Genomic DNA, 26,778 nt, shown 5'->3' with positions numbered 1-26,778 from the left:
TATATATATATATATATATATATATATATATATATATACATATATATATATATGTTATAGCTAATTACCTTTAATATTTTGGGATTGCTCTAAGTAAGAGAGAAGAATCTCAGCATGATACTGAACTATATTGGATACTAATTGGTGTGGCCTATCTGCAGGAGGCTAAATAGCCGTTAAATTGGTATTGTCATGGGTTATGAGAGAAGATTAGACTGTTAAGCTTATCCAGTAAAAGAAGACTGGTTATGATTGTTATTTCAATAGTCAAATTCACTCCGAATCCATTGGTGTAATCAGAGGTAAGATTGCCTGGCAACACCAGCAAACTATAACTGTATGATTTGAGTCCCATAGTGAGATATGTTCGTTTTTCTCTGTCTTAAGTTGCAGATGTAGATATCTCTTCATACATACATATATATGAGGTGTAGTCAAAAAGTATCTGACCTTGATTTTTTTGCACAAAATAATAATGTGAACAAAGTCTGCATGGGTGTTGGGTAGCTGCGTCCTTCCTGAGCATGCGTAAAAATTTTCGTGTCTCTAGGTTGCACCATTTGCCTGCAGTGACACGTTGAGTACAGACGTGGAGATTGTGCTGTGCAATTTTTCTTTTTGAGTCAAGACGACCGAGTGCATTGAACAAAGATACTGTATCAAATTCTGCCAAAAGCTCAGTGATACACACGGCCAGACTATCAAGAAGTTTCAGAAGGCCTTTGAAGATGATGCTATGGGAAAAACGCAAATAAAGGAGTAGTACAACTGGTTCAAAGATGGCTGCACTTTAGTGGACAGTGAGCCACGTTGTGGCCAGACAATTGATAAAGAATGCTACCTGAGGGTTCTTCGTTGCCTTTGTGAAGCTGTGCAGTGAAAACAACCTGACCTATGGGCAGTAAAGAACTGGCAACTCCACCATGACAACACACCTGCTCATTCCTCCCACATCGTCCAAGAAAACTTGTTGAAGGACTTGTTGCTTGTACTTTCAAAGTATGCCTCTCTGATTTGTTTACGTGTGTTGTGCTTATATAACTATAAAAACACAGGAACTTCATAGAACATTCTATGATAAGGGGTAATATTTCTATCAAGTAAGTGGTTGGTAATCAGGTCACATTGCGTAACTCAAATGTGGTCTGGGACTAGTTATCCAAGCTGTGAGGTTTCAATTTTAGGCCTTAACTACATCTGTGAAGAAGTGGATACAACAGTGCAACGCTGAATTTTTTTCACACAAGGTTCAACAAATTAGGTGCATAAGCATCCCTTGTAATGTTGAGTTGTGTTTTTATATGGAAAAATATTCTATTAATAAATTTGAACGACCCGTGCCAGTTAATAAAAGAGTCATGTCCACTTTTGTCTTACTTTTGGTGTAATCCTCATATGTATGATTTTCCTTTGAGTTTAATTTAAGTTCTTTTTGAAAGAGTTTGAACTGGTTGCCAACAAAGTGATAAGACATTTTGACTTAAGAGAGTTCTCAATGTTTGTAAATAAGTGGTCGAGTTTGTGCGTTGGTTGAACTGTTGATATATACATCCAAGTGTTTGCATCCATTCACAAAAGAATCTCATATGGAGAAATTTTGGAATGCCCTATCACTCTTCACTGTGCCACTAATAGATTGGATTTGGAGAATCTGCATCAGTTTCTTTTGACCTTTTTCTTTGAGACTGAGTATTCCTAGGTGTTTGTGCAAATGTGTTAGTACATAACCTAATGCCCCTTTGATGATAAGTACATTCTATGTATGTTAGTATTCAGTTTTATTTCAAGATTTATTGTCAACAGAGAAAGAGTCAGTTTCTAATCTAGATCCAAGGCTCCTTCATTAGAATTTCAACAACATCAACAGGGTATTTTTGTATGCATGTATATATGTATAAGTGCAGATTTGTCTGTTTTGTTTTCTGTATATATTCTCATACATATAGTTGCATATCTAGACATGCTCATATATATTCAAATGATAAACTTCTGGAAAGTTTTACAGATTTTTACAGTTCCAGTGATGGCTTGGATCTGTAGTCTTTGAATCATCTTTCTCCTTTCTAGTTTTGAGGAGCCTAATTTCTCAAGATGGGTATTTAGGCAGTGTGTTACATATCCCAGTGCCCCAATAATTACAGGTATAAACCTGAACTTGTAATCTGGATAGAGTAACTGTAGATTCCTCAATGGTTCAGCATAGGTATTTTTTCGTTGATCTTTAGCATTGTGTGCTTATCAAGTTGTATGTATGTATGTATGTATGTACGTATGTATGTATGTATGTACGCATGTATGAATGTACGTATGTTCTTTTATCTTTTCAAATTATTTGAAATCTTCCTGTAAGGATTTCGTTTCTAACAAAGATAAAAAAAACTCCATCAGTAGATAATAAACAATGTCATAATTTGAATTTGAGAAAAGCCTTGCGTATATATGTTTGCGTGAAAGTATATATTGAGTTTGTGTTTCGTGCGCGCGAGAGAGAGAGAGAGAAAGGGAGAGCGAGAGAGAATGTGTGTCTCCTCTCATATGAATAGTCTCATACGTACATGCTCTTGCTAATTGGTACATGTATGTATAAATTCCGGGAGCGAGCGACGTAAGACTTCCAAATCTGTGCGGACTCTGACAGGGAAGTTCGTAAGTAACCATTGTTTATATTTCCATTAATAAGCCACAGTGGCTGTTCGAGCTGTTTACGTTGGTGTCCCCTCCTTGTTTCTAAAGTCACGTAAGGACCTCACATTACAACTACTTCGAGTAGACAACTGATTTACAACAACAACAGCAACAGCAACAAAAGGCTCTGTAACGAAGTCTGAGTTGTTCATGACTGCACTGTTTGCCCTGAGGGACCAGGCTAGTCAGCTTGATGGGAGGAAACTAGATGGTTGGGAAGCATTTACCGAAACTTGATAAGCACTGTGCAGTAGAATAAATAAAAGCCAACAGCTATGATGACATCACAGATGAGCTGTTGGGGTAGAGTACCACGTTGAGACTGGCTTGTTGCCGTATTGTATTGCGGGTGTTAGTTGTCAGCGGTCCAGGTGGGGGCTACTTCGTTGTCAGCCGTTTCAAAATTGTGTTAATACGATCCCAACGGTTGCCCTCACCAGAACATTGGGAGTGGGTTCAATTAATTAACTTTTACTGACATACCAGATATTAAGGACGAAGCAGATGTTGCTGTTGTTGTTGTCTGTTGTTGCTATGTTGTAGTCTATCTTTTATTTTTTACTTGTTTCAGTCATGAGACTGCGGCCATGCTGGGGCACCGCCTTGAAGAATTTTTAGTCGAATGAATCGACACCAACAATAGTTGTCAAGAGCTGGTGGGAGACACAGACAGAAAGAAAGAAGCCCACACTCTATGGGCTTCTTTCATTTTCCATCTACAAAATTCACTCACAAGGCTTAGGTCAGCCTGAGATTATAGTAGCAGACACTTGCCCAAAGTGCCATGCAGTGGGGCTGAACCCAGAACCATATAGCTGGGAAGTAAACATCTGTCCACACAGCCACGTTCATCTTTTTTCCAGAAGGAATGAAGATGTCCCATACAAAAAATACCAAATCATATGCTTTCCTGTATCTTGTTCCCAACCACATTATTCAAGGTTTAAATCTTAATGGGGGGTGATTTTGTCTTTCTATCCTTCCAAGGTCATTTATAAAAAAAAAAGAAAAGAAAAGAGAAAGAAGGAAAGATGGAAATACTGTTAGCACTTCATTGAGATCATTTGATCTTTCTAACTCACATAGACACTTCTCTCAGTGGAGGCGCAATGGCCTAGTGTTTAGGGCAGTGGACTCGCGGTCATAGGATTGCGGTTTCGATTCCCAGACCGGGTGTTGTGAGTGTTTATAGAGCAAGAACACCTAAAAGCTCCATGAGGCTCCAGCAGGGGATGGTGGTGAACCCTGCTGTACTCTTTCATCACAACTTTCTCTCACTCTTACTTCCTGTTTCTGTTGTGCCTGTAATTCAAAGGGTCAGCCTTGTCACACTGTGTCACGCTGAATATCCCCGAGAACTACGTTAAGGGTACACGTGTCTGTGGAGTGCTCAGCCACTTGCACGTTAATTTCACGAGCAGGCTGTTCCGTTGATCGGATCAACTGGAACCCTCGACGTCATAAGCGACAGAGTGCCAACAAACAAGACACTTCTCTCTACTTCAGAGTAACCTATTTGTTCAAGGCAGTGTTCCAGCATGGCAGTTGTCCAATGACTGAAACAAGTAAACTCTAAAAATATATGTTTAGCCTCATATGAGCCCTGAACAAGCAGACTCATGACTAAAAGTGTTCCATCATGACCTTCCTGTTATTTCATATATCTAGGACTGCATGATGTCCTTCCTTTCCCAAGGCAATGTAATTAGAGAGAGGTTTGGCTGCTATTTCTACCAGGTCATTGGAGAGAGGTTTGACTGTTATTTCTTGCACGTCATCGGAGAGAGGTTTGGCTGCTATTTCTAGCAGATCGAGTGATTACATAAAATCTCCTTCATTGAATCATCCCTCCACCATCCAAGATTTGATGAAATTAATATCTGCAGCATATTGAGGTTGATACAATAAACAGCACTCCACCCATCACAAAAAAAAATTAGCTTGCTTTTTTATGATCAGAATTTTTTTTTTCTTTTTCTTTTTTATGCTATTACAAGTTGCAGGCATAGTTGTGTGGTGAAAGAGTTTGCTTTCCAGCCACATGGTACCGGGTTCAGTCCCACTGTGTCCCACCTTGGGCAAGTGTCTTCTGCTATAGTCCCACGCTCACCAAAGTCTTGGGTGGATTTGGTAGAGAGGCACTGAAAAAAAAGCCTGTTATGTATTGCCTTCACATCAAATCATCATCATCATCATCACTCATGAAGCTTTGGTTGGCCTGGGGCTATAACAGAAGACCCTTCCCCAAGGTGCCATGCAGTGGGATTGAACCTGAAACCATGTGATTACAAAGCAAGCTTCTTAACCACACAACCATGCCTACACCTAATACTCTTTTCTACTCAAGGCACAAGGCCCGAAATTTTTGGGGAGGGGGGCCAGTCGATTAGATTGACTCCAGTATGCAACTGGTACTTAATTTATCAACCCTGAAAGGATGAAAAGCAAAGCTGACCTCGGCAGAATTTGAACTCAGAACGTAACGGCAGATAAAATACCGCTAAGCATTTTGCCCGGTGTGCTAATGTTTCTGCCAGCTCGGCGCCTTCATGCCGATGCCTAATATTGGTTTCGAATTTTGACACAGAGCCAGCAGCTTTTGAGGAGAGGGGGGAAGTCTTTTACATCGACCTCAGTATTTGACTGGTATTTATTTTATCAAAAGACAGTTAATTATTTTTGTTTTTATTTTATTTCTTCTTATCTCCCTCCTACTTTCACCAAATAAAAGCTTAAAAAAAAAAAATCATGATAAACTCTAGTCTTTCATTATTGAAAAGAGAATTGGGTGACTATTAGTAAATATTTGCCAAAGAATCATACAAGAGTCTGAAATTTTCTCAAGACATAAGTGAATTTGAAGATCCAGTGTTATTTCTCACACTGGTAACATGACATGAAATTCTTCATGCTAAAATTTATTTAGATTAGGAAAAGGAAAAATTGGTTGGCTGGTTGGAATGGTGCCAACAGATCTTAATGTTGCTATTGGATCTTATTACATAAACCAGATGTTTTGTGGCAAAATTAAAAAATAAAATCCTTCTGGAGTTTCTTGAATATTGCTTCAGAAGTTATAGGATTTCGCAGTAAAGTATCAGAATGGCTTCTCTCCAATGATATTTTTTAAAATTAAATTTTACACAAAATTAAAAAAAAAAAAAATGTTTAGATCAGTTATAACTTAACCCATTTCAGCTTTAGCAATATTTTTTTTCTTTCTCTAAAAACAAAAAAATCTTCATACTGTAATAACATGTTTTTTTATACAGGATAAAAAAAAAAAAATTTAAAAAAACGATCAAATTAAATTTTTTCTGCGGTTAAATAAATTTAATAGAAATTAAAATACAACCAACTCCTATGAAACTAACCCAGAATAATATTGTTGCTTTCATTGTCATTGTTGTCACCATCATTAACATCATCATCATCATCATCATCATCATTATCATCATCATTATCATCATCATCATCATCATCATCGTCATCATCATCATCGTCATCATCATCGTCATCATCATCATCGTCATCATCATCATTGTCATCATCATCATTGTCATCATCATCATTGTCAGCAGCAGCAGCATCATGATGATGATCGTTGTTGTCATTGTCATCGTTGTTGTTCTCATCATCATCATCATCTGTCATCGTCATCAATGTCATCATCTTCGTCATCATCGTCATTATTGTCATCATCGTCATTATTGTCATCATCGTCGCCGTCATCATCATCATTGTCATTACCAATGTTGTTATCACTGTTGTTGTTTCTTTGGGTTGCTAATATGAGAAACAGGTTTTTTTTTTTTTTACAGTAATAAATGAGCTAATTGCTTACTGCTAATATCTAATTAATCAGAGAAAATATTTTATAAATTTTGGGAAAGTTGTTGGAAACTTATGTGCTTGAGAAGACTTTGATATATGTGTGCGTGTTTGTTTGTTTGTGTGTGTGTGTGTGTGTATGTTTGTGTATGTGTGTTTGTGTTTGTGTGTGTGTGTGTGTGTGTGCATGCGTATCTATGTGTATATGTGTGTGGTGTATTTATGTGTATGTATGTGCGTGCGTGTTTGTGTGTGTTTGTGTATGTGTGTATGTATGTGCGTTCATGTGTATGTCTGTTTATGTGTGTTTGTGTGTTTGGTGTGTGTGTATGTGTGTGCATGTGTATTTGTGTGTATATGTGTCAAGTGTGTGTGTGTATTTATGTGTATGTATGTACGTGCGTGTTTGTGTGTATGTGTGTGTGTGGGGGCATGCGTATTTGTGTGTATGTGGTGGGTGAATGTGTGGTGCGCGCACGTGTGTGTGTGCACGTGTGTGTGTGTGTGTCCTGCATCAATAAATCAAGTAGGACTTACAGAATGTGGGACAAATGCTCACACAGATACACAAAAAAAAAGCATGTGATAGGAGGAAGATTCAATTTCCCATGGACCCTTAGTCCTTGTGGCTCCTGTTCATCTTCCACACTCAAGCACTACTTTCTCCATTAACCTTCATGTGGTACCACAGCACCCCTTGTATGTCCATAACTTGCACTGGCTACACCATATAGAATTCCTACCTATGCCTTTTCTACATATCAAACAGGGCCATTTACCTGAATGGGGAAGGGTCCCATCTGTTTTGTTACTTACTAGAACCTTGGACATTGCTAAGTTAACTTCAAGACCCACTGATTCCAGGTTTTGCTTCCACATCTAGAAGGAGGAATTTCAACCATGTTTCATGGTCTGCTACCACAACAGCTCCTTTATAGGATCCAGTTAGCTCAAGACATCATCATGAGGAACCACGTCCAGTTTCGGCCCCTGCTCCTCTACCGTTTTGACGTGGCACCCCCCCCCTTTCGGAGGTGTCTTCAGCTCTGGTGTTGGGTGCATGTCTTCTTTCTTCTATTCCCTGGCCTCTTCGATTCAGCATCAACGAGTGTCAGCGTCCGACTGACTGTCTTGTCAAATTCCCCTTTTTTATACCTGCTGCTAGGCTCCAGCAGGCTGCCCCAGAAAGTTGTCACGTGACACTGTCTAAATTTCCCGCTGCAATTTCTGCTATGAGAGCAAGATCATCAACATATAGTAGATCCCTGGGGCAGCTAATCTTAAATTCCTCTGTTATTGCCAAAAGAAATGATGAATAGGAGGGGACTGAGGACTAAACTTTAATGAATGCCTACCTGCATATCAAATTTGACACTGTACTCATGATAATTTTCAGTTTACAGACTACAACCCTGTGCATGGCTTGCATAGCTTTTGCAAGCCATTCATCTACCCCTGCATTAAAAAGTGATCAAAGGGCCTTCTCAAGCCAAAGTCTCATCAGGCTGGTCTCCCAGATTCTGTGGCATATATATTCCTCCCCCTGGACAGGATGTCAGTCTGTCGCAGGGTTACTCATTTTTACCAGATGAGTAGATTGGAGCAATGTGAAAGAAATGTTTTTTCTCAAGAACACAATGAACACAACACATCACCTGATCCAGGAATGGAAACCACAAATTTACAGTCCTGAGTATAACACCCTAACCACTAAGCCATGCACCTCCTCATATATAACCATACACATACACATTCGTTTTGGGATCACCACTACTTTATTATCTCCCCTTCTTCCTAGCTCTCCTGTGTGACCCTTCTGTCCGGCATTTGCCATGATAGATCGCTAGCCACTACACATTCATTTTTCTCTCCTTATTTCTTTCTGTGTTCCTTTCTGTGGAAGAGCGTAGGCTCAAAACGTTAAAGACTTTTTCACTTCCTGAGTGTTATACTAATACATCTGTTTGTTGTCTACACCACCTGTCTTCGTCTGTTGTTTTTTTTTGTGAATTCTCCGTATAGAGATATATATATATATACTCATTCAAAATTTGAGGAAGCAATATCCATGTGTATATATATATATATATATATATATATATATATATATATATATATATATATATATATTTGCAATGTCCTGTACCCAGATATGCACCTATACATACAGGTGGATGTCGGTATGCACATACCTGTACGTATATATGCATATACTCATTTACTGTTTGTTTTTATATATATATATATGTACATACATATGCATACATACATACATACATAAATACATACATACATACATACATACATATATATAATATATATATATATATATATATATATATATATATATATATATGCATACACGTGTACACATACATGTAGGTGCATACACACAAGTATGTGCACACAGTACGTCTGTTAATGAAAATACACTTTTTCTCAAGGGCATTACACACACACGCACACACATGAATGCAAATATGTGCACACATAGTACATGTATTAATAAACGTGTTTTTTCCCACCCCCAGGGTGTTATGCATACACATGCACCCCATGCATGAGCATGCATAAATGCACAATGCATGCATGTACAGTACACAGTACATCAATTCTTCTTTTTAAAGAAAATGTTTGCCCCTTCCCAAGGGCATCAGCCATTCAAGCGAAATAGCACCAGTGTTGGGTATTGAAACCATGCCTCAGAATGTCTTTACCAAGAAGTTGCTGCTAAAAATTAACTGTTGTTAGTGCTGCTGCCGCCATATCGGCTGGCAGAAAGTTAATGGGGGGGGGTGTTGGTTGATGGAATTTCTGGTGGAAGCGGTGGTAGCGACAGAAGCTTTACCTGAAGATTGTTTTTGTTTGCCGATAACGACACCGACAAGGAATGACATGCCAACCACGATCACAGCAATGGCGATGGGGGTGAGGAAGAGGAGGAGTGTGATGGTGGTGGTGGTGGGTAGGGAGTAGGAGGGGGTGGAAGATAATGATGATAATAATTATAATGGTGGTGATGATGACAACAAGTCTTGACAATGACAATGGTGATGATGACAGAGGTGAGAAGAAAGGAAGAGGAGGAGAAGAAAGGAAGAAGAGGAGGAGAAGAAAGACAATGACAAAATCATGGGATATAACATCATTTCAATCTTTTAATCTCATTTCTTTTGTTCCACACACTTATAAAAACAATAAGGTTGGTCATTCTTTCTTAGATCGACCTATGAAGGTCCACTTGCCAATATACCACATCCACTGGCCTATGAAGAGACCATAGTCTGTTTCTACCTTTTCTAATGCTGCTTTGAGAAGCAGACCTAACCTATCACCTGCTTTAATGCCACCATTTGGCACCTTGATTGCTTTTATTAATCCATAAAAATGAGTAATCTTGTAATGGATGGCGTCCCATTCTGGTGGGAAATATGTATGCCATGAAAACTGGGAAACCGGCCCGATGGTTCTACATGACTCAGGAAGGAACTTTTCCTAATTCCAGCATTTCTTTGATTTTGTGTAGTTGTATGGCTTGGAGGTTAGGGGTATTCTCTTCACAATCGTAAGGTCATCAGTTCAATCCCAGTAACACGTTATATCCTTGAACATTGCTCCTGCTCACTGGGTTGGCAAAAATGTGTGGTGCCTATAATTCAAAAGGCCAAACTTATCTCCCTGCAAGCTACATTAAGGGTACACATATCTGTGGAGTACTCAGCCACTTACACATTAATTTCATGAACAGGCTGTTCGGTTGATCGTATCAACTGGAACACTTGTCGTCGTATCCGATGGAGCGCCAGTTCTTTTTTTACATTTCTTTGACTTTATTCCACCTCACCCAACTCCCTTTCAGCCATAATGAAATGAACTGAAAATAAAATAAAATATATTTTTAAAAAATGTAATTTTCAAAAAAAATGTGCTAATGAATTAATTTCATTAATTGAGCTTAACAATTTTTGGAGGCGAAAATATTTAAGGCTACAACATAAGTAAGAATAAAACAATTTTTTTCTCAGAATCGGTCTTAAACTCTACTAAAGAATAGAATATTTAATGACCTACAACATGTCACTTACTCTATAACTTGGCTGATATCAAATTCTAAGGTTTCGCACCAAATGGTATTTTTATGTAGTTGTTTTTGCTGCTGCTGTTTATTTTATTTTTTTCTCTTTTGTTTATTTGTTTGTGATTTTTGGTGGAAGTTTCTTTTTATTTAATCATTAGTTTTATTTATTCATTTCTATGTTTATTTACATTTTTATTTGATTTTTTTAATTCTCATTTTGATTTTTTTTTGTTTTTATTTTTATTTTCGGTATTTTTCTCCTGGGGGCTAATTACATTTTCAGTAAACCTATTCCTGTCGATATATCGAGCCTACTTGCCAAATTTTCTGGCACAGGTAGAAGCAAGGTCTGAAGTGTATGACAAACCAAAAATGAGAGATGGAAGCTAGAACGGGTTGGAAATTAAACACTAATAAACAAACAAACAAACAAACAAACAAATATATAAATAAACAAACAAACAAATATATATATAAACAAATAAACAAATATATATAAATAAATAATATTCTGAGCTACAAATGAAGCAAAGAGTTTAAATGCCTTTTCAAAGTAGGTAATATTAGTAGCTAAAATTTAATTCTGCATAAGCCATCAGTAGCTGGCTTCACATTGAATATATCAAATGTAACATATGTTAATGTTAAATGAACTTTTGCATTCCTAGTTGACTTGAACTTACCAGGGTGGTGTTGTGTTTAAAAATTTTCACTAGCAACAGAAATTAAACTTAGCCGTGAGTCAAGGTCTGATGGGTTTATATATATATATACACACACACATGCATTTACATATATATATATATAATATAATATAGGATAAATTCTTTATAAGAATTTATCAAGTAGTCAGCGTGAAAAAAACCTCATAATGAAAAAATAACGAAAAACTTCGTAATGAAAAATATTCATCGTTTCTTCATAAATATAATTAATTATATATAAAGGGCATTACCTGAGTATTAATGCCTCACGCTTCGAGGGACTAAATAAGTCAAAAACTACCAAAAATAAGCAACATTTTTACCGAAAGCGAGGGAATGCAGCTTTCAAAATTTATCTCTTAAAAACATTCAACTCAACGGTAGACCACTGGTTTCTCAATCAAATACAGAAAAAACTGTGAAGTAACCTGTATTCTTTTGTTCATCAGTACACGTATGGTCAAGATATATAAAAATATGCAACCGAGATGCAACCGGATAAATTCAAATCTCTTTCAGGGATATATAATTGTGAACAAAAGTCATCGTTGCTGTGATGGCTACATCGTGGTAGGTTGATTCTTGTTTATTTTTATATATCTTGATCATACGTGTACTGATGAACAAAAGAATACAGGTTACTTCACAGTTTTTTCTGTATTTGATTGAGAAACCAGTGGTCTACCGTTGAGTTAAATGTTTTTAAGAGATAAATTTTGAAAGCTGCATTCCCTCGCTTTCGGTAAATATGTTGCTTAGTTTTAGTAGTTTTTTACTTATTTAGTCCCTCGAAGCGTGAGGCATTAATACTCAGGTAATGCCCTTTATATATAATTAAATATATATATATATATACATATATATATATACATATACACATACATATACATATTCACATACATATACATAGGTACATATATATATATATATATATATATATATATATATATATATATATATATATATATATATATACATATACACACATATGTATTATGAATTTCTATGTATGTTCAGGAATAAATTTACACAAGCACACACACACACACACACACACATGCGCACACACAAATATATATCTAGACATACACGCATGCGCATGCGTACACACTGACATACATATACATTCTCACTCACGTATATGTATATATATATATATAGTTGTATGTATTTTGGCATGTGTGTGTGTGCGTGCATGTATTTGTGTGTCCAACCCATGCTAGCATAGAAGACAGCCATCAAATGAGGAGGAGGAGGAGGAGGAGGAAGGGGGTGGAGCAGGAGCAGGAGGATGAGCAACTGTAGGAAAAGTATTTAGCAAAAAGTAAACTGAGCTGTACTTGACATTTGTTGACCTGGAGAAAGCCTTCCTTTATGATGTGCAAAAACTAAGAATAGATGAATGGCTGGTGAGAGCCATCCATGCCATGTACAAAGATGCTTTCGGTCATGTGGGAGTTAACAACAAGTACAGTGAGTAGAGTTCATCAGGGCTTGCTTTCAGACCCCCCACCCCCTTTAATATTGTCCTCCAGGCTATAGCAGAGGAGTTTTAGGCCAGCTGCCCCTGGGAACTTCTCTATGCTAATGACCTTTTTCTGGTCACAAAAATGGTTGCAAGATTAGGAAGAAATTCCATTTGTGGAAGCAAAACCTGGAAACAGTGGGCCTTAAAATTAAGTTACAAAAGATCAAAATCCTAGTAAGCAGGAAAACAGTCCAACCACTAATCCCTTCAGGAAAACAGCTCTGCTTGGTATGTATAAAAATTGTAAGCAGTAATTCCATTGAGCTGAATTGTGTTGAAAGCTTCAGGTACCTAGGCAGCACAATCTCTGCAGATGGTTTATTGGATAAAGAGATCACATCCAGGCTCCAGAAAGCCAGTCAAGCACTCTGTAGACTCAGAGTTAAAGTACTACAACAGAAAAGTGTGTTGCTATCCATGAAACACAAGATATACAAAGCTGTCGTTCTCTCCATGCTGCTGTATGGTTGTGAAATGTGGGCTCTATACTGCTGGTACATTAAGCAGCTGGAATAGTTCCATACAAGATCACTGCACAATCTGCGCATCTGCTGGCAGGACAGAGTCTCCAACCAAGAAGTCCTAGACAGAGCAGAGTCCACGAGTGTCGAGGCACTTCTGATCAGTTGTGCTGGGCCAGCCACATCGTCAGAATGAACAACCACCACATCCCCAGACAACTGATGTATGGTGAGCCGAAGGAAGGCACAAATCAACAAGGAAGACCCATGTTGAGGTATAAAGACACCCTAAAAGGGCAACCTAAAGTGGTGTGGCACTCAGCCTCACAAACTCGAACCTGCAGCCACAAACAGGGCTACCTGGAGGTCAGTCACCTACACTGCTGTAGCTGCCTTTGAGGAGGATAGATGGCAATGCCTTGCAGCCACAAGAGACAGATGTCACCAGGTCACTTCATCCTCAGTTCCGACCACAGAATACCAGTGTCCAACCTGCAGGTGCCTGTGTGCTTCCAGCTTTGGGCTGTGGAGCCACATGTGTTTCCGTCACTGACTGCTGAGACTGCAGACTACATCTTCATTGGAGATCAATGGACTACCAAGAGAGAAGAGAATATCTAATACAAACTATGGACACACAAGAAGTACAGTGTAATCACTGGAAGGTTAAAAGAGAAAACAGAATTTGAGGTAGATGTGTAGGAGCAATAAATACTAAGAACACATGGGAAATAGATTTTCTTGAATGCCCAGGAGGTTCCCTAGAGGTACTTGATAGCTTCTGTTATTTAAGTGACCAAATTAGCAGTGGTGGAGGATGTTCTAAAAATATACTTGCTTGAATAAGAACAGGATGGAAAAAGTTCTGAGAACTTTTACCTCTGTTGGTAACAAACACCTCTCTCTCTTGGGGGAAAAGCCAGATTGAATGGTGCTTGTGTATGAACAGCAATGCTACATTGTATTAACATGTGGCCCTGAATGCAGAGGACATCTGAAGGAAATTGAAAGAAATGAAGCTAGCATGCTCCATTGGATGTGCAACATTAGCGTGCATATGTGAGTAAGTACAAATGTGTTGAGAGAAAAATTAGGCTCATGTGATAGGTATAGATGAGGACATTTGAATAAAGAAGTGCCAATCGCTAAAAGTGGAAAATATTAATAGAAGAGGAAGACTCAGGAAGATACAGGACAGAGTTGTGAAATTCAATCTCAGGTAATTGGGCCCTAATAAGGAAACAACAAAGGACTGAGATGAATGGTGATTCACACTTTTGAGGGGACATATTAATCTCTGCAAAAATGAAATTCTAAAAGCACTCACAAGGTTTTGGTTGGCCCAGCGCTAGAGTAGAAGACACTTGCCCAATGTGTCACATGGTGGAATTAAATCCTGAACCATGTAATTGGGAAGTAAGCTTCTTACCACACACACATACTTGCACCTATATATATATATATATATATATATATATATATATATAGATATCATCATCACCATCATCATCATCACCATCATCATCATCACCATCATCATCATCACCATCATCATCATCATCATCCGTTTTCCATGCTGACATGATTTGGACAGTTTGACTGGGGTCTGGGAAGCCAGGAGGCTGCACCAGGTTCCAATCTGACCTGGCAGAAATTAAGTTAATAAAGAAAAAGATGCAAAAAATTCCCACTCATTCGCACATACACAGACACACTCACACACACTCACACACACACACACTCACACACACACACAACACACATACACTTGCATGCACACACACACACACACTCTTGCATGCGCGCGCACACACACACACACACACACTCTCTCACATGCTCACACACACTCACACACACAAACACACACACTCACACACTCTCTCGCATGCACACGCATATACACACACACTCTCTCACATGCACATACACATGTACACACTCTCACTTACTCTCGCATACACACACACACACACACACACTCGCATGCACACACATACCAACACACACACACTCACACATACACACACACACTCATACACACACAAAATCACACACACTTACACACACACACACACACAGAGCTCTGGTATGCTGAACAGCTTTGACGCCTGAACACAAATGAAGTAAGCCTGATCCTTCAAGTTGTGCAACGCCAATTTATTAGAAGAAAATAAAGTCATATGATTCATGTGACTTAAGAACATGATTGACAAACAATGGATTGGTGAATGTGTTGTGGAACAGCTGCTACAGAGCTATGGAGATTATGTGTGAAATGTAAAAGGGCTATACTTTGTGAATAAGAGGAAAATCTGTCATGAGTAATTCAGTGAAAGAAGACTTGATTAGATGCCATGGAATCAAGTCTGTGAGTTATTGGGTCCTTGCAGAAAGTGACATCGGACTGAGAGGATTTGAGGTAATCTGTTTGGTAAATTTGGTCAATATTTTGCTGGCATGGAAAATCAGATGTTTGCATCTATTGTAACTTTCCATAAAAAGCAAAGAATAAACAAGGATTATGATGATGGTGATGATGATGATGATGATGCAATGAGGCTGACAATTCTGGCAATAATGGTTACGGTGGTGGTGGTACTAGATGGTGATGGTGATGATGATAACGATGGTGTTGGTGGTGGTAGTCGTGGTGATAATAATGATGAAAATGTTGACAAAAAAAAGGATGCAGCAGATAATGATGTTGAAGATGGGGATAATGAAAACGGTGATGACGACGACGATGATGATGACGACGACTACAACAATGACGACGACGACGACGACGACGACAACGACGACGACAATGACGACGATGATGATGATGGCAATGATGACAAAATCATTGATGATGTTAGCAATGAATACATATATGATAATTTACATTTTATGATATTGTAAAAGAAAAAAAAATCAGGATTATTTGAAAATTTCTATCCAAAAACCAAGAATATGGAATAATCACATGAAGTAACAAATATAACACATTGAGTTGTTATGATGGAATTGGCTAAAATTTTGCAGACTAGCTTTTATTTTCATGAATTTAGCTGCTATGTCAAAAATGAATGGCATTTGATATGCTTCTTACTTCTTTCCAATGTTTCTCTTAAAACTAATTTGGGAACAACTTCATCACCTACCCTAAAGTTTTTCTTTTTCTTTTTTTTTTTCTTTCTGGATCAAATAACAAATTTGAAACACTGCCCAAGAAAGTAATTAAGAAGGGATATTAGATGAAATTTCAAATACCAAAAATGACTTCTCCCAAACTCTCTCTCTGTCTTTATCATTCACCTCTCTCTCTCTCTCTCTCTCTCTCTCACTTTCTCTTTTTCTCTCCGTCATTCTCTCATTCGCTCTTTCCCTCCTTCTAATCTCCTTTACATAACTGTGACCACACGCCATGCCAGCTACACTGCTTCTTACAACAGACCACTGTTGAAATGGCTGTCAGTGAAGCATGAAAGAGTCATACTGAAAAATTTTTCCAAGAGATTGGCTGAATAACCAATCTCAATGTCTCCTGAAATTTTTCTGAAAAACATTTTTACTTCATTGCTTGCCTCCCCACTTTCTTGTCTTCCTGTTTATTATTCGGTCTCTTTGAGAGAAGTGATTTCCTTACAAAAACTTCTGGCAAAAATATTAAGTAATCAGCCTGAAAGGAACTGGGGGGAAAATAATCTTCCTTCAAGCCATTCCTGTTTGCTAACTGGCAGTTGGGGAGCAATGCTCTCTCTCTCTTTCTCTCTCTCTCTCTCTCATACTACAGTAAAATAATCCTGCAAACTTTATAGACTGGTCCATATAGTGTTGTTTCTAGGGTTTGTGACACTCCTGGGTAAACTGAACTATGGTATGCTGACATGTATAATCCTTCCCTCCCAACATAAGTCCCATCCTTTGCTTGATATATCAACTACAATGCTTTACATACTAACGGGAAAGTAATTTCTAATATTTCCATAAGTTTCTACCAAGTATGACAAAAATATGAAATGAATATTCAAGAGCAAAGCATCTCATGACATCCCTTCAAAAATTCCCCCTTTCTCTAGGAAAAAAGGTTGAGCATGTGTCCTATATCTTGAACTGGGTTGGTTTATGTCACAAAATGTATATAAGCGATCTCTCCCCCAGAGTATGCATCTCCACAAACATTCCCATGATCGTCGTCATTGTTTTAATATATACTTAAACTGCCTGGGGCAGTTCTCCAACTGGATAGCTCCTGTCACCCCATCTGACCCATGCCAACATGGAAAACAGATATTAAACATCAAGGATAATAATGATGATTTCCGACATCCATAGACTTCTGACATCTTCTGTAATACATTGTGATCACTGTCCAGTTGTGCTACAAGCTCACATATTGTGACTCATCCGTCTGTGAGAATCAATTTATCTACTCACTGGCAATTTGTGTCAGTTATCACAGTTAATGGTGTTATCTCCGTAAACAACCTGTTTAACTTCTGTGTTTGTTGAGTTGCCGGCATCCTTCTTTCACCAAAGAACTCAATGACAACATGTTGCTCCAATTTGGAACCCAATATTTGCCTGCAATAAAGAAGAACAGGAAGAGGAGTTACGATAGAGGAAGTGTGGCTTTTCTCACATGTGCAATTTGAATGCCCAGAGTTCGTTGAGAAAAAGTTATACCCTCTTTTGCATCACTTTTAGTAGAATCGTTATAGATACACACACACACACACACACACACACACACTTGCATGCATGCACATGTATGCATACATACATAATATATACGTAGTGGAGTGCACTAATTACAAATACAACTTGGATGTTGTAGAGACCTATTTATCAATTCTAGAAGTAAACAAACATTTACAGACTTAATGAAATATTTGAAGAAAAAGTAGTAGTAGTAGTAGTAGTAGTAGTAGTAGTAGTAGTAGTAACTGCTTCTAAATCTTCAAAAATGTAACTTTAATGACAGTTACAGGGAGCCTCTTTGTGATTAGTCGACATACTGGAAATAGTAGCCAAATTTAGAGTGTAGTCTTCATTTGTTGCCTGGTTTGACATTAACCACTTGGTCTTTGTGCAACTTCAGTGAAGTTTACCCCTTAGTTGTAAGCAGTCATGTCTCAAATATGGTTTGAGGATAACTTCTTCCTCTCTTCTAAAAGTCTTAGGGGCCCTGAAAAATAAAGGGTCATACATATTTTTCTACTTTTCTTATTTTATCGCATTTTTAATTATTAGGATACGCTTTTTGAAGTTACTTGACCTGAAGTTACTTGACCTGAAGTTACTTGTAGATTGACCAGATATTTTCCACTTTTATGTGGCCATGAAACGCACGTAGTCTTTCATTCACTTTCGTTTTTATAAACTTACTAAATTGATTTAAATTTTTAGTCCAATGTTTCATAGATTTTATGGATTACAAATTTTCTCTTGGATTTTTTCGATTTTTAAACTAGTATTTTGTATAGTACGCTTTTCTTGATGGTGTCTGATCTCCTTCATTGTGTGAATTGCACCATGGTAGTTCTTCTCTAAATTATTAAAATATTTAAATTATACAACTCAATTTGATGTCATTAAATTGTATTTCCTTGTAAGTTTGGATTTAGTAATTCCCTAACATTATAATATATATATATATATATATATATATATATATATATATATATATATATATATAAAACACAAACCCCTTCAGGTAGATGGCCCTGCTCAGTATGTAGAAAAGGAGTAGGTAGTAACTCTATAAGATGTACCCGGTGCAAGCTATGGACACATAAGAGGTGCAGCAACATCAAAGGCAGGTTAACTAGCAAGTTAGTTTTTGTTTGTGGCAGATGTTCAGGTGCAATAAGGACTGCAAACAAACAGGAAACAACTTCTATCTCATTCCAGGGTGAAAAACTAGAGGTAGTCGATAGCTTCCGCTATCTGGGCGACCAAGTTAGTAGTGGGGGTGGGTGCGCTGAAAGTGTAGCTGCTAGAATAAGAATAGCCTGGGCAAAGTTTAGAGAGCTCTTACCCCTGCTGGCGACAAAGGGACTCTCACTCAGAGTAAAAGGCAGACTGTATGACGCATGCGTACGAACAACCATGCTACATGGCAGTGAAACATGGGCTGTAACTGCTGAGGACATACGTAAGCTCGCAAGGAATGAAGCCAGTATGCTCCGTTGGATGTGTAATGTCAATGTGAATACCCGTCAGAGTGTAAGTATCTTGAGAGAAAAGCTGAACATTAGAAGCATCAGTTGTGGCGTGCAAGAGAGACGATTGCGCTGGTATGGACATGTGGTGAGAATGGAGGAGGATAGCTGCGTGAAAAAGTGCCACTCCCTAACAGTTGAGGGAACCCGTGGAAGAGGTAGGCCCAGGAAGACCTGGGCTGAGGTGGTGAGGCAAGACCTTCGTACATTGGGCCTCACCGAGGCGATGACTACTGACCGAGACCTTTGGAAATGTGCTGTGCGTGAGAAGACCCGGCAAGCCAAGTAAGATCGTTGCCAGTGCCCCTGGACTGGTTCTTGTGCGGGTGGCACATGAGATGCACCATTTTGAGCGTGGCCGTTGCCAGTACCGCCTGACTGGCTCCTGTAGGATTTTCGAGCGAGATCGTTGCCAGTGCCCCTGGACTGGCTTGTGCGGGTGGCACATAAAAGACACCATTTCGAGCGTGGCCGTTTTCGTGCGGGTGACACGTAAAAGCACCCACTACACTCTCTGAGTGGTTGGCGTTAGGAAGGGCATCCAGCTGTAGAAACTCTGCCAAATCAGACTGGAGCCTGGTGTTGCCATCTGGTTTCACCAGTCCTCAGTCAAATCGTCCAACCCATGCTAGCATGGAAAGCGGACGTTAAACGATGATGATGATGATGATGATATATATATATATATATATATATACCGGAGTAAGCATATAAATGTGCAATAAGGTTGAAAAAAGTGTACTCAAATACCAGAGGTAGAGTAATATGCTTTATTTAAAAGCAGCAGAAATATAACAAAAAACTGTTATTTGGAGTTTCATTTTCCTGTTCATCGGACAGTTTTGTTAGAAATGGGTAAGTTTTTCCCATTTCTAACAAAACTGTCTGATAAACGGGAATGTGAAACTCCAAGTAACAGTTTTTTGTTATATTTCTGCTGCTTTTAAATAAAGTATATAGCTATATATCTTCGTTTAACGTCCGCTTTCCATGCTAGCATGGGTTATATATATATATATATATATATATATATATATATATATATATATACTGTGTGTGAATAAAAGAAAAAAATATCTTCTGCAAGTCATACCTTACCATCTTGAAAAGGACAGATTGGAGAATGTAGTCTACAGCAACACGATACCAAGGAAAAACAAAATGGTCTGAGCTGGGATGCTTTTGATCATAGAAATTCTAAATCAGGGCAGTTCGAGGACAAAACAACAACAACAAAAATAAAAACAACTAACTGCAGACTGCGATATACAACAAACATTCATTCATTAAAAAGCAACCGAATTGAAATAAATAAAAAAAAAGTTACATGTAACAAGACACTAGATACAGGAAGTATAGCAAAGGAAATGTTTATCAGAGCTGTGATGAAGCCATACTGAACTGAAGCTATTGCAAGATATGGTGTTGATATTAGAACAATAGTGCCACAAGGTGTTTGGTAAGGCTACACAAGCCATTGGCTGAGTATTTGGTTTACTTTGGTAGAATTAAGGGCCAGAGTACAACTGTGTGACAATAGAGTTAATGAAGTCAGCTTTCTTTATTAGGTTGAGTGGGATGGGGTGGGTGGGGTGACATTGATAGGGCTGATTGGTTAAATTCTGGTCTGTATATTTTAGATTAGTTTTTTTACTTTTTCTTTTGCATATTGCTCCTGTATGTGTATGTGTGTGTGTGCATGAAAGTATGTTAGTGCATGTGTTTGTACACACATATGCTAAGGGAGTTTAGTAATGTCAGAGCATATACAAGAACTCTTGCTTCCTTTCTCACACATAACCACACACACACATGCTCACAAACACACATGTTTGTGAGTGAGTGAGTGTGTGTGTGTGTGTGTGCGTGTGTGTGTGTGTGTGTATACTGTCATCATCATCATCATTTAAAGTCTGCTTTGGCACAAGTTGAATGGTTTGACAGGAGCTGGTACATGATAAGGCTGCACCAAGCTTTCTTGTCTATGTTGGCATGATTTCTACAGCTGGATGCCCTTCCTAACACTTTCCAGAGTGTACTAGGTGCTTTTTATGTGGCACCAGCACTAGTGAGGTCACCAAGTAACTTGCACGGCAAGACCCCACCTCAACTGAGGAGGTTGGCTTTGTGCCAAACGATGAACAGTTAGAGTGTGATAGAGGTACAGAAATAAATATCTTGCTGTAGAGATGACACATGGCTTACCCTATTTGGGAAGGAAAGGAGAGAGGAAGAGGAAAAGAGAGAGTAAAGGAGAGAGGAAGAAGAAAAGAGAGAGACAATTTGCACTTGTGTTCCTTGCCCATAAGAAATCTGGTTGAGGCTACCTTCCATCTAATCACTTATACATAGTTCACGCCTGTCCATCTTTGCACCAGTGTGTCTACAATCTCTTCTTACTTACCTTTCATAACAATAGCATTTGTGGTTGCCCTGAAGTTTTGTGTGTGCTACTTTTGTTTCGTGTGGTATGTAGATTGTTGTTTGATGAATGTTTTCTGTTTCTGAAGAGAAAATATGTGCAAACATTTGTTGATGGATAAAAGCAGTTGTGTAGTTAGAGGAGGCTGAGGAAAAGCAATCTACCCCAGACAATGTTTTTTCTGCGGGTGGGGGGGGGGGTACTTTTGAGTCTGCTGTATAAACCTGTATCAGCTTGGAGGCTTGGGGATTGTAGCATCATATACAGGGCCTGCTTGGGCAGCACACACTTTAACAATATTATTGGGTAAAAGATTTTCACATCTAACCAGGTGTTTCACCTGACTCTGTGTACATCAGAAAGAGATTACTGTAGCTCTGTTTAGGCAATTAATGTTTTTCATTGATTCAACAGTCATGATTTTTTGGCTTTTTTTTTCACTTAGATGTGTTTTTTTTATACCACCTCACAACAAATGATGGAGTACATTTTATCATGCCTTCAGCACTTGAGGATTTTTTTTTTTCAGTCAGAACTAATGTGTCCCCTCTACTCTGTGTTAGGTCTTATTCAGCATTGTTGCTCTCCTAGAAAAGTTTTTTTTCATAATGTGGTTTATGGAAACCACACCTTATCCATGTAGAATTTACAGAGCTTCTGCCCTTCTTGTTGGGGTTGCCTCTACTATGGCTCACATGCTCACATCTCTCTATAATCCAGTTGAGGGTGCTGAAAGTGTGAAGTTAAGTAAGGTGGTAGTGGGGGTGCTTATGGGAGGCTGTTAGTTTTGTTTGTAATGTATGGATTCCCTAGAAACGGAAAAGGAACGTATTCATTATATTGAGAGGGGGATGGAGTGAGGTGTACAGAAAACTGGCTGTGTCAGTAATTAATGTAATCAGGAAGGGGGTGGGGGAGTGGATATTGGAATGTATAAATTCCTAGGAGTGGAAAAGGTAGGGGAGAGGCTTACAGTACATTGGCAGGTTGTAATAAATGAAGAGCAGCTAACTGGTTGTAATGATATCGGGTAGGGGTGAGAAGGAAGGGTAACCCACACAACTTGTTCCAACAAAGTTTGCAAAGGTTTATTTGCCTAATGGGCTTTGACTCTATAACTACATATAAGCAGCAGTAGCAGCAGCAGCAGCCAAAACAGCTTAACCCTTTTGTTACCATATTTCTGTTGAGATGCTCTGTGCTTCTTTCAATTAATTTTAAATATAACAAAGAATTTAGTAAAATAACTTAGTTATCATTAAGCTAGTGTTAGGAACATAAATTGCGACTAAGGTTTAGTGGAAGATTTTTATTCAGAATTTTTGAAAATGAGACATATGTACTACACAGCCAGAGGTAGTTTCAGCCGGGTTGGTATCAAAATGGTTAAAGAGTATTAATTTCTATATGATTTCTTTAAATAAACACATATATCAGGCGTGGCTGTTGGGTAAAAAGTTTGCTTCCCAACCACAGGGTTCCAGTACCAGGTTCAGTCCCACTGTGTGGCACCTTGGTCAAAGCCTTGGGCTGATCAAAGTCTTAGTCTTATCAGTGAATTTGGTAGACAGAAACTAATAGCAGCCCATCATATATATATATATATATATATATATATATATATATATATGTATATATATATATATGTATGTATATATATGTATATATATATATATATATATATATATATATATATATATATATATATATATATATGTATGTATATATATTTGTATGTATATGTATATATATATAAGTGGTTGGTGGTTAGTCCTCATTACTCTGTTTCCTGGTTTCTCTGGCATTTACATTCCAGTTTCCTGGTTTCTCTGGCATCTATATTCCTCTTTAAACAGGATCTTGACCCATCATAGAATTACTCCTTTTTACCAGCTGAGTGGACTGGAGCAACATGAAATGAAGTGTTTTGCTCAAGGACACAACACATCACCCAGTTCAGAAATCCAAACCACAATCTTACAGTCATGAGTCTAACACCCTAACCTCTAAGCCATGTGTCTCCACATAGTATATTAAATGAATCTAAACAATTATTTTTTAAACCATTGGACAAAGCCCTGAATATCCGTTATTTAAATCCTGGAATCAAATTATTCAAATCCAGGAATCAAAACCACAATCTTGCAATCATGTCTGCAACACCCAAACCACAAGGCCATTTGGCTTCACCCTAATACATAGATATGTAATTGATAACTGTTTCTAATTTAGCCATGAGGTCAGGAATTTTCATGAGATGGGAGGAGTTAATACTGTCACGAGTTGTAGTGTTGTTGTTGTTGGTGTTGTTGGCTGATCTGAGTTGACGACTCGTATTTCTCGGGTCATGTGAAGAAATAACTGACAACGCATTACTGCACTTAGAGTTTTAACTGTGTTGGTCTTTTACAAATACTAACCAGTAGTAATTAAATACTGTGAGAGGTGTACTGCTTGGAGTTTGCAACAAGTTTTACTGATACAGCAATTTGTGGCTGACCCATCGTGACTGGAAAATAACTGTGTTATATTCGTGGAGATGTAAATTCCTATCTACTATTAGCCATTTGTCTTAACTGGCTGGATGTGGCAAGACAGGAGACAGATGTGGCTGCCTCAGCATTCTGCTACTACTGTTAAAAACCACCATTTTATAGGGCATGATTCTAGAAGATTGAATTATGCAATGGGTTAACGCTGATTGGTTGCTCAATACACCAATCACTTGAAGCAACTGGTTTAATTGTGATGTCTGGTTGGCCACCTAGTGGTTTAGTTTCAAATTACTGCTACAATATCATTGTATTTAGTGTTTAGCTGGTACGTTATCTTATCAATCCTGAAGATGAAAAACAAAATGACCTGAGTAAGGGTTTGAAATGAGAATGTAAAGAGCTGGAATACAAATACTATTATTGGTTTTATCTATTCTACATCTTTGAATGTCTGTTTAATAGCTTCTTCAAGATGTGACCTTCTTGTTTTTAAAGGTAGTCATGAAGTGCTGGATTGACCATTAACCAAAAGAAGCACATGCTTAGAGCATCAAGAGAAGTGGAGCACCACAGAAATAGTAAGTGGTTTACAGCACAAAAGACATCATTTTAAACTTGTTGAAATAATATCCAAAGTGGTTTATTGAGCAGAAATATAATTCCGTGTTGATGGTGAGGATTTGATCAAAGACTTCGTAATTAAAAAAGTAGGAGAAAACTTTTCAGATATAAAGTGGAAATATACAAAAATCAACATTATTTTCCATCTCACTGTTAGTTTTGTTTGATTTTGAAAAATAAAAATATATTTTATGGTTTAATATTGTTTATATTTTGAATCACAAATATTTGGCGGCACCAAAATGTTTAAAGTGTTTAACCTTTTCAATACCAAACTGCCTAAAACCACCTCTGTCTCTGTAGTACAACTGTCTTGTTTCCATAAGTTTTGGATTAAAATCTTCCCCTAAACCTTAGTCACAATTTATGTTCCTAACACAAGCTTAATGATAACTAAGTTATTTTACTAAATTCTTTGATATACTTTAAATTAATTGAAAGAAATACAGAGCATCTCAACAGAAATATGGTAACAAAAGGGTTAAATATGATAATATGGTAACATTTTAATACTCTCTGTGTTAAATATGGTAACTTTGTTACCATATTTGACTTGTATTAACCCTTTTGATACCAATCCAGCTGAATCCGCCTCTGGCTTTGAGTACAAATGTCTTGTTTTCAGAAGTTTTGAATTAAAATCTTCCCCCAAACCTTAGTCACAATTAATGTTCCTAACACTGGCTTAATGATATTTTACTAAATCCTTTGATATATTTAAAATTAATTGACAGGAACACAGAGCATCTCAAGAGAAATACGGTAACAAAAGGGTTAAGGGCCTCTACGGGTCTTAATCAGCCCTGTAGCCATGGTTACATTATCCAATGCATGTTTGTACTTCTAAGACAACAAAGTGTAACTCAATGGGATTTAGCTTCTATAGCTAATAAGTCGATGACCACATAAACTTTCACTCATTATTTTGATGAATTTTGTAAAGGTTTGTTTGCTTAACAAGATTTTAGTCTAGACTGGAAATTAGCAGCAACAGCAGCAGCAGCATCACTGTTTAAGGAGTATTAATTACAGCATAGTTTCTAATAAAACAAATAAATAATAATTTGCTTTTCCTAATTACACACACACATACACATAAATATTATATACATTATATATATATATATATATATATATATATATATATATAAATATGTATATATATATATATATATATGTATATATATATATATATATATCATCATCATCATCGTTTAACGTCCGCTTTCCATGCTAGCATGGGTTGGACGATTTGACTGAGGACTGGTGCAACCGGATGGCTACACCAGGCTCCAATCTAATTTGGCAGAGTTTCTACAGCTGGATACCCTTCCTAACGCCAACCACTCAGAGAGTGTAGTGGGTGCTTTTACGTGTCACCCGCACGAAAACGGCCACGCTCGAAATGGTGTCTTTTATGTGCCACCCGCACAAGAGCCAGTCCAGGGGCACTGGCAACGATCTCGCTCGAAAACCCTACAAGGCCAGTCAGGCGGTACTGGCAACTGTCACGCTCAGGATGGTACATCTTATGTGCCACCCACACAAGAGCCAGTCCAGGGGCACTGGCAACGATCTCACTTGGCTTGCTGGGTCTTCTCATGCACAGCACATTTCCAAAGGTCTCGGTCAGTAGTCATCGCCTCGGTGAGGCCCAATGATCGAAGGTCTTGCCTCACCACCTCAGCCCAGGTCTTCCTGGGCCTACCTCTTCCACAGGTTCCCTCAACTGTTAGGGAGTGGC

At 38.0% G+C, this 26,778-nt stretch overlaps 1 protein-coding gene across 1 annotated transcript in view; it reads left to right on the top strand.

Annotated features, from left to right (window-relative positions):
• The first annotated feature begins 2,512 nt into the window (after positions 1-2,512).
• LOC106871354 (uncharacterized) overlaps positions 2,513-26,778 on the top strand; it is a 210,490-nt gene continuing 186,224 nt past the window's right edge. Inside the window, exon 1 of the mRNA XM_089356288.1 lies at positions 2,513-2,646. The gene's annotated coding sequence lies outside the window, so the exon portion shown is untranslated. The remainder of the gene's footprint in view (positions 2,647-26,778) is intronic.

This window comes from Octopus bimaculoides, chromosome 8, assembly GCF_046866305.1.
Source record: "Octopus bimaculoides isolate indiv1 chromosome 8, ASM4686630v1, whole genome shotgun sequence".
NCBI classification, from domain to species: domain Eukaryota; kingdom Metazoa; phylum Mollusca; class Cephalopoda; order Octopoda; family Octopodidae; genus Octopus; species Octopus bimaculoides.
The sequence above is the reverse complement of the archived record's forward strand: the minus strand, read 5'-3'. Positions and strand labels throughout refer to the sequence as shown.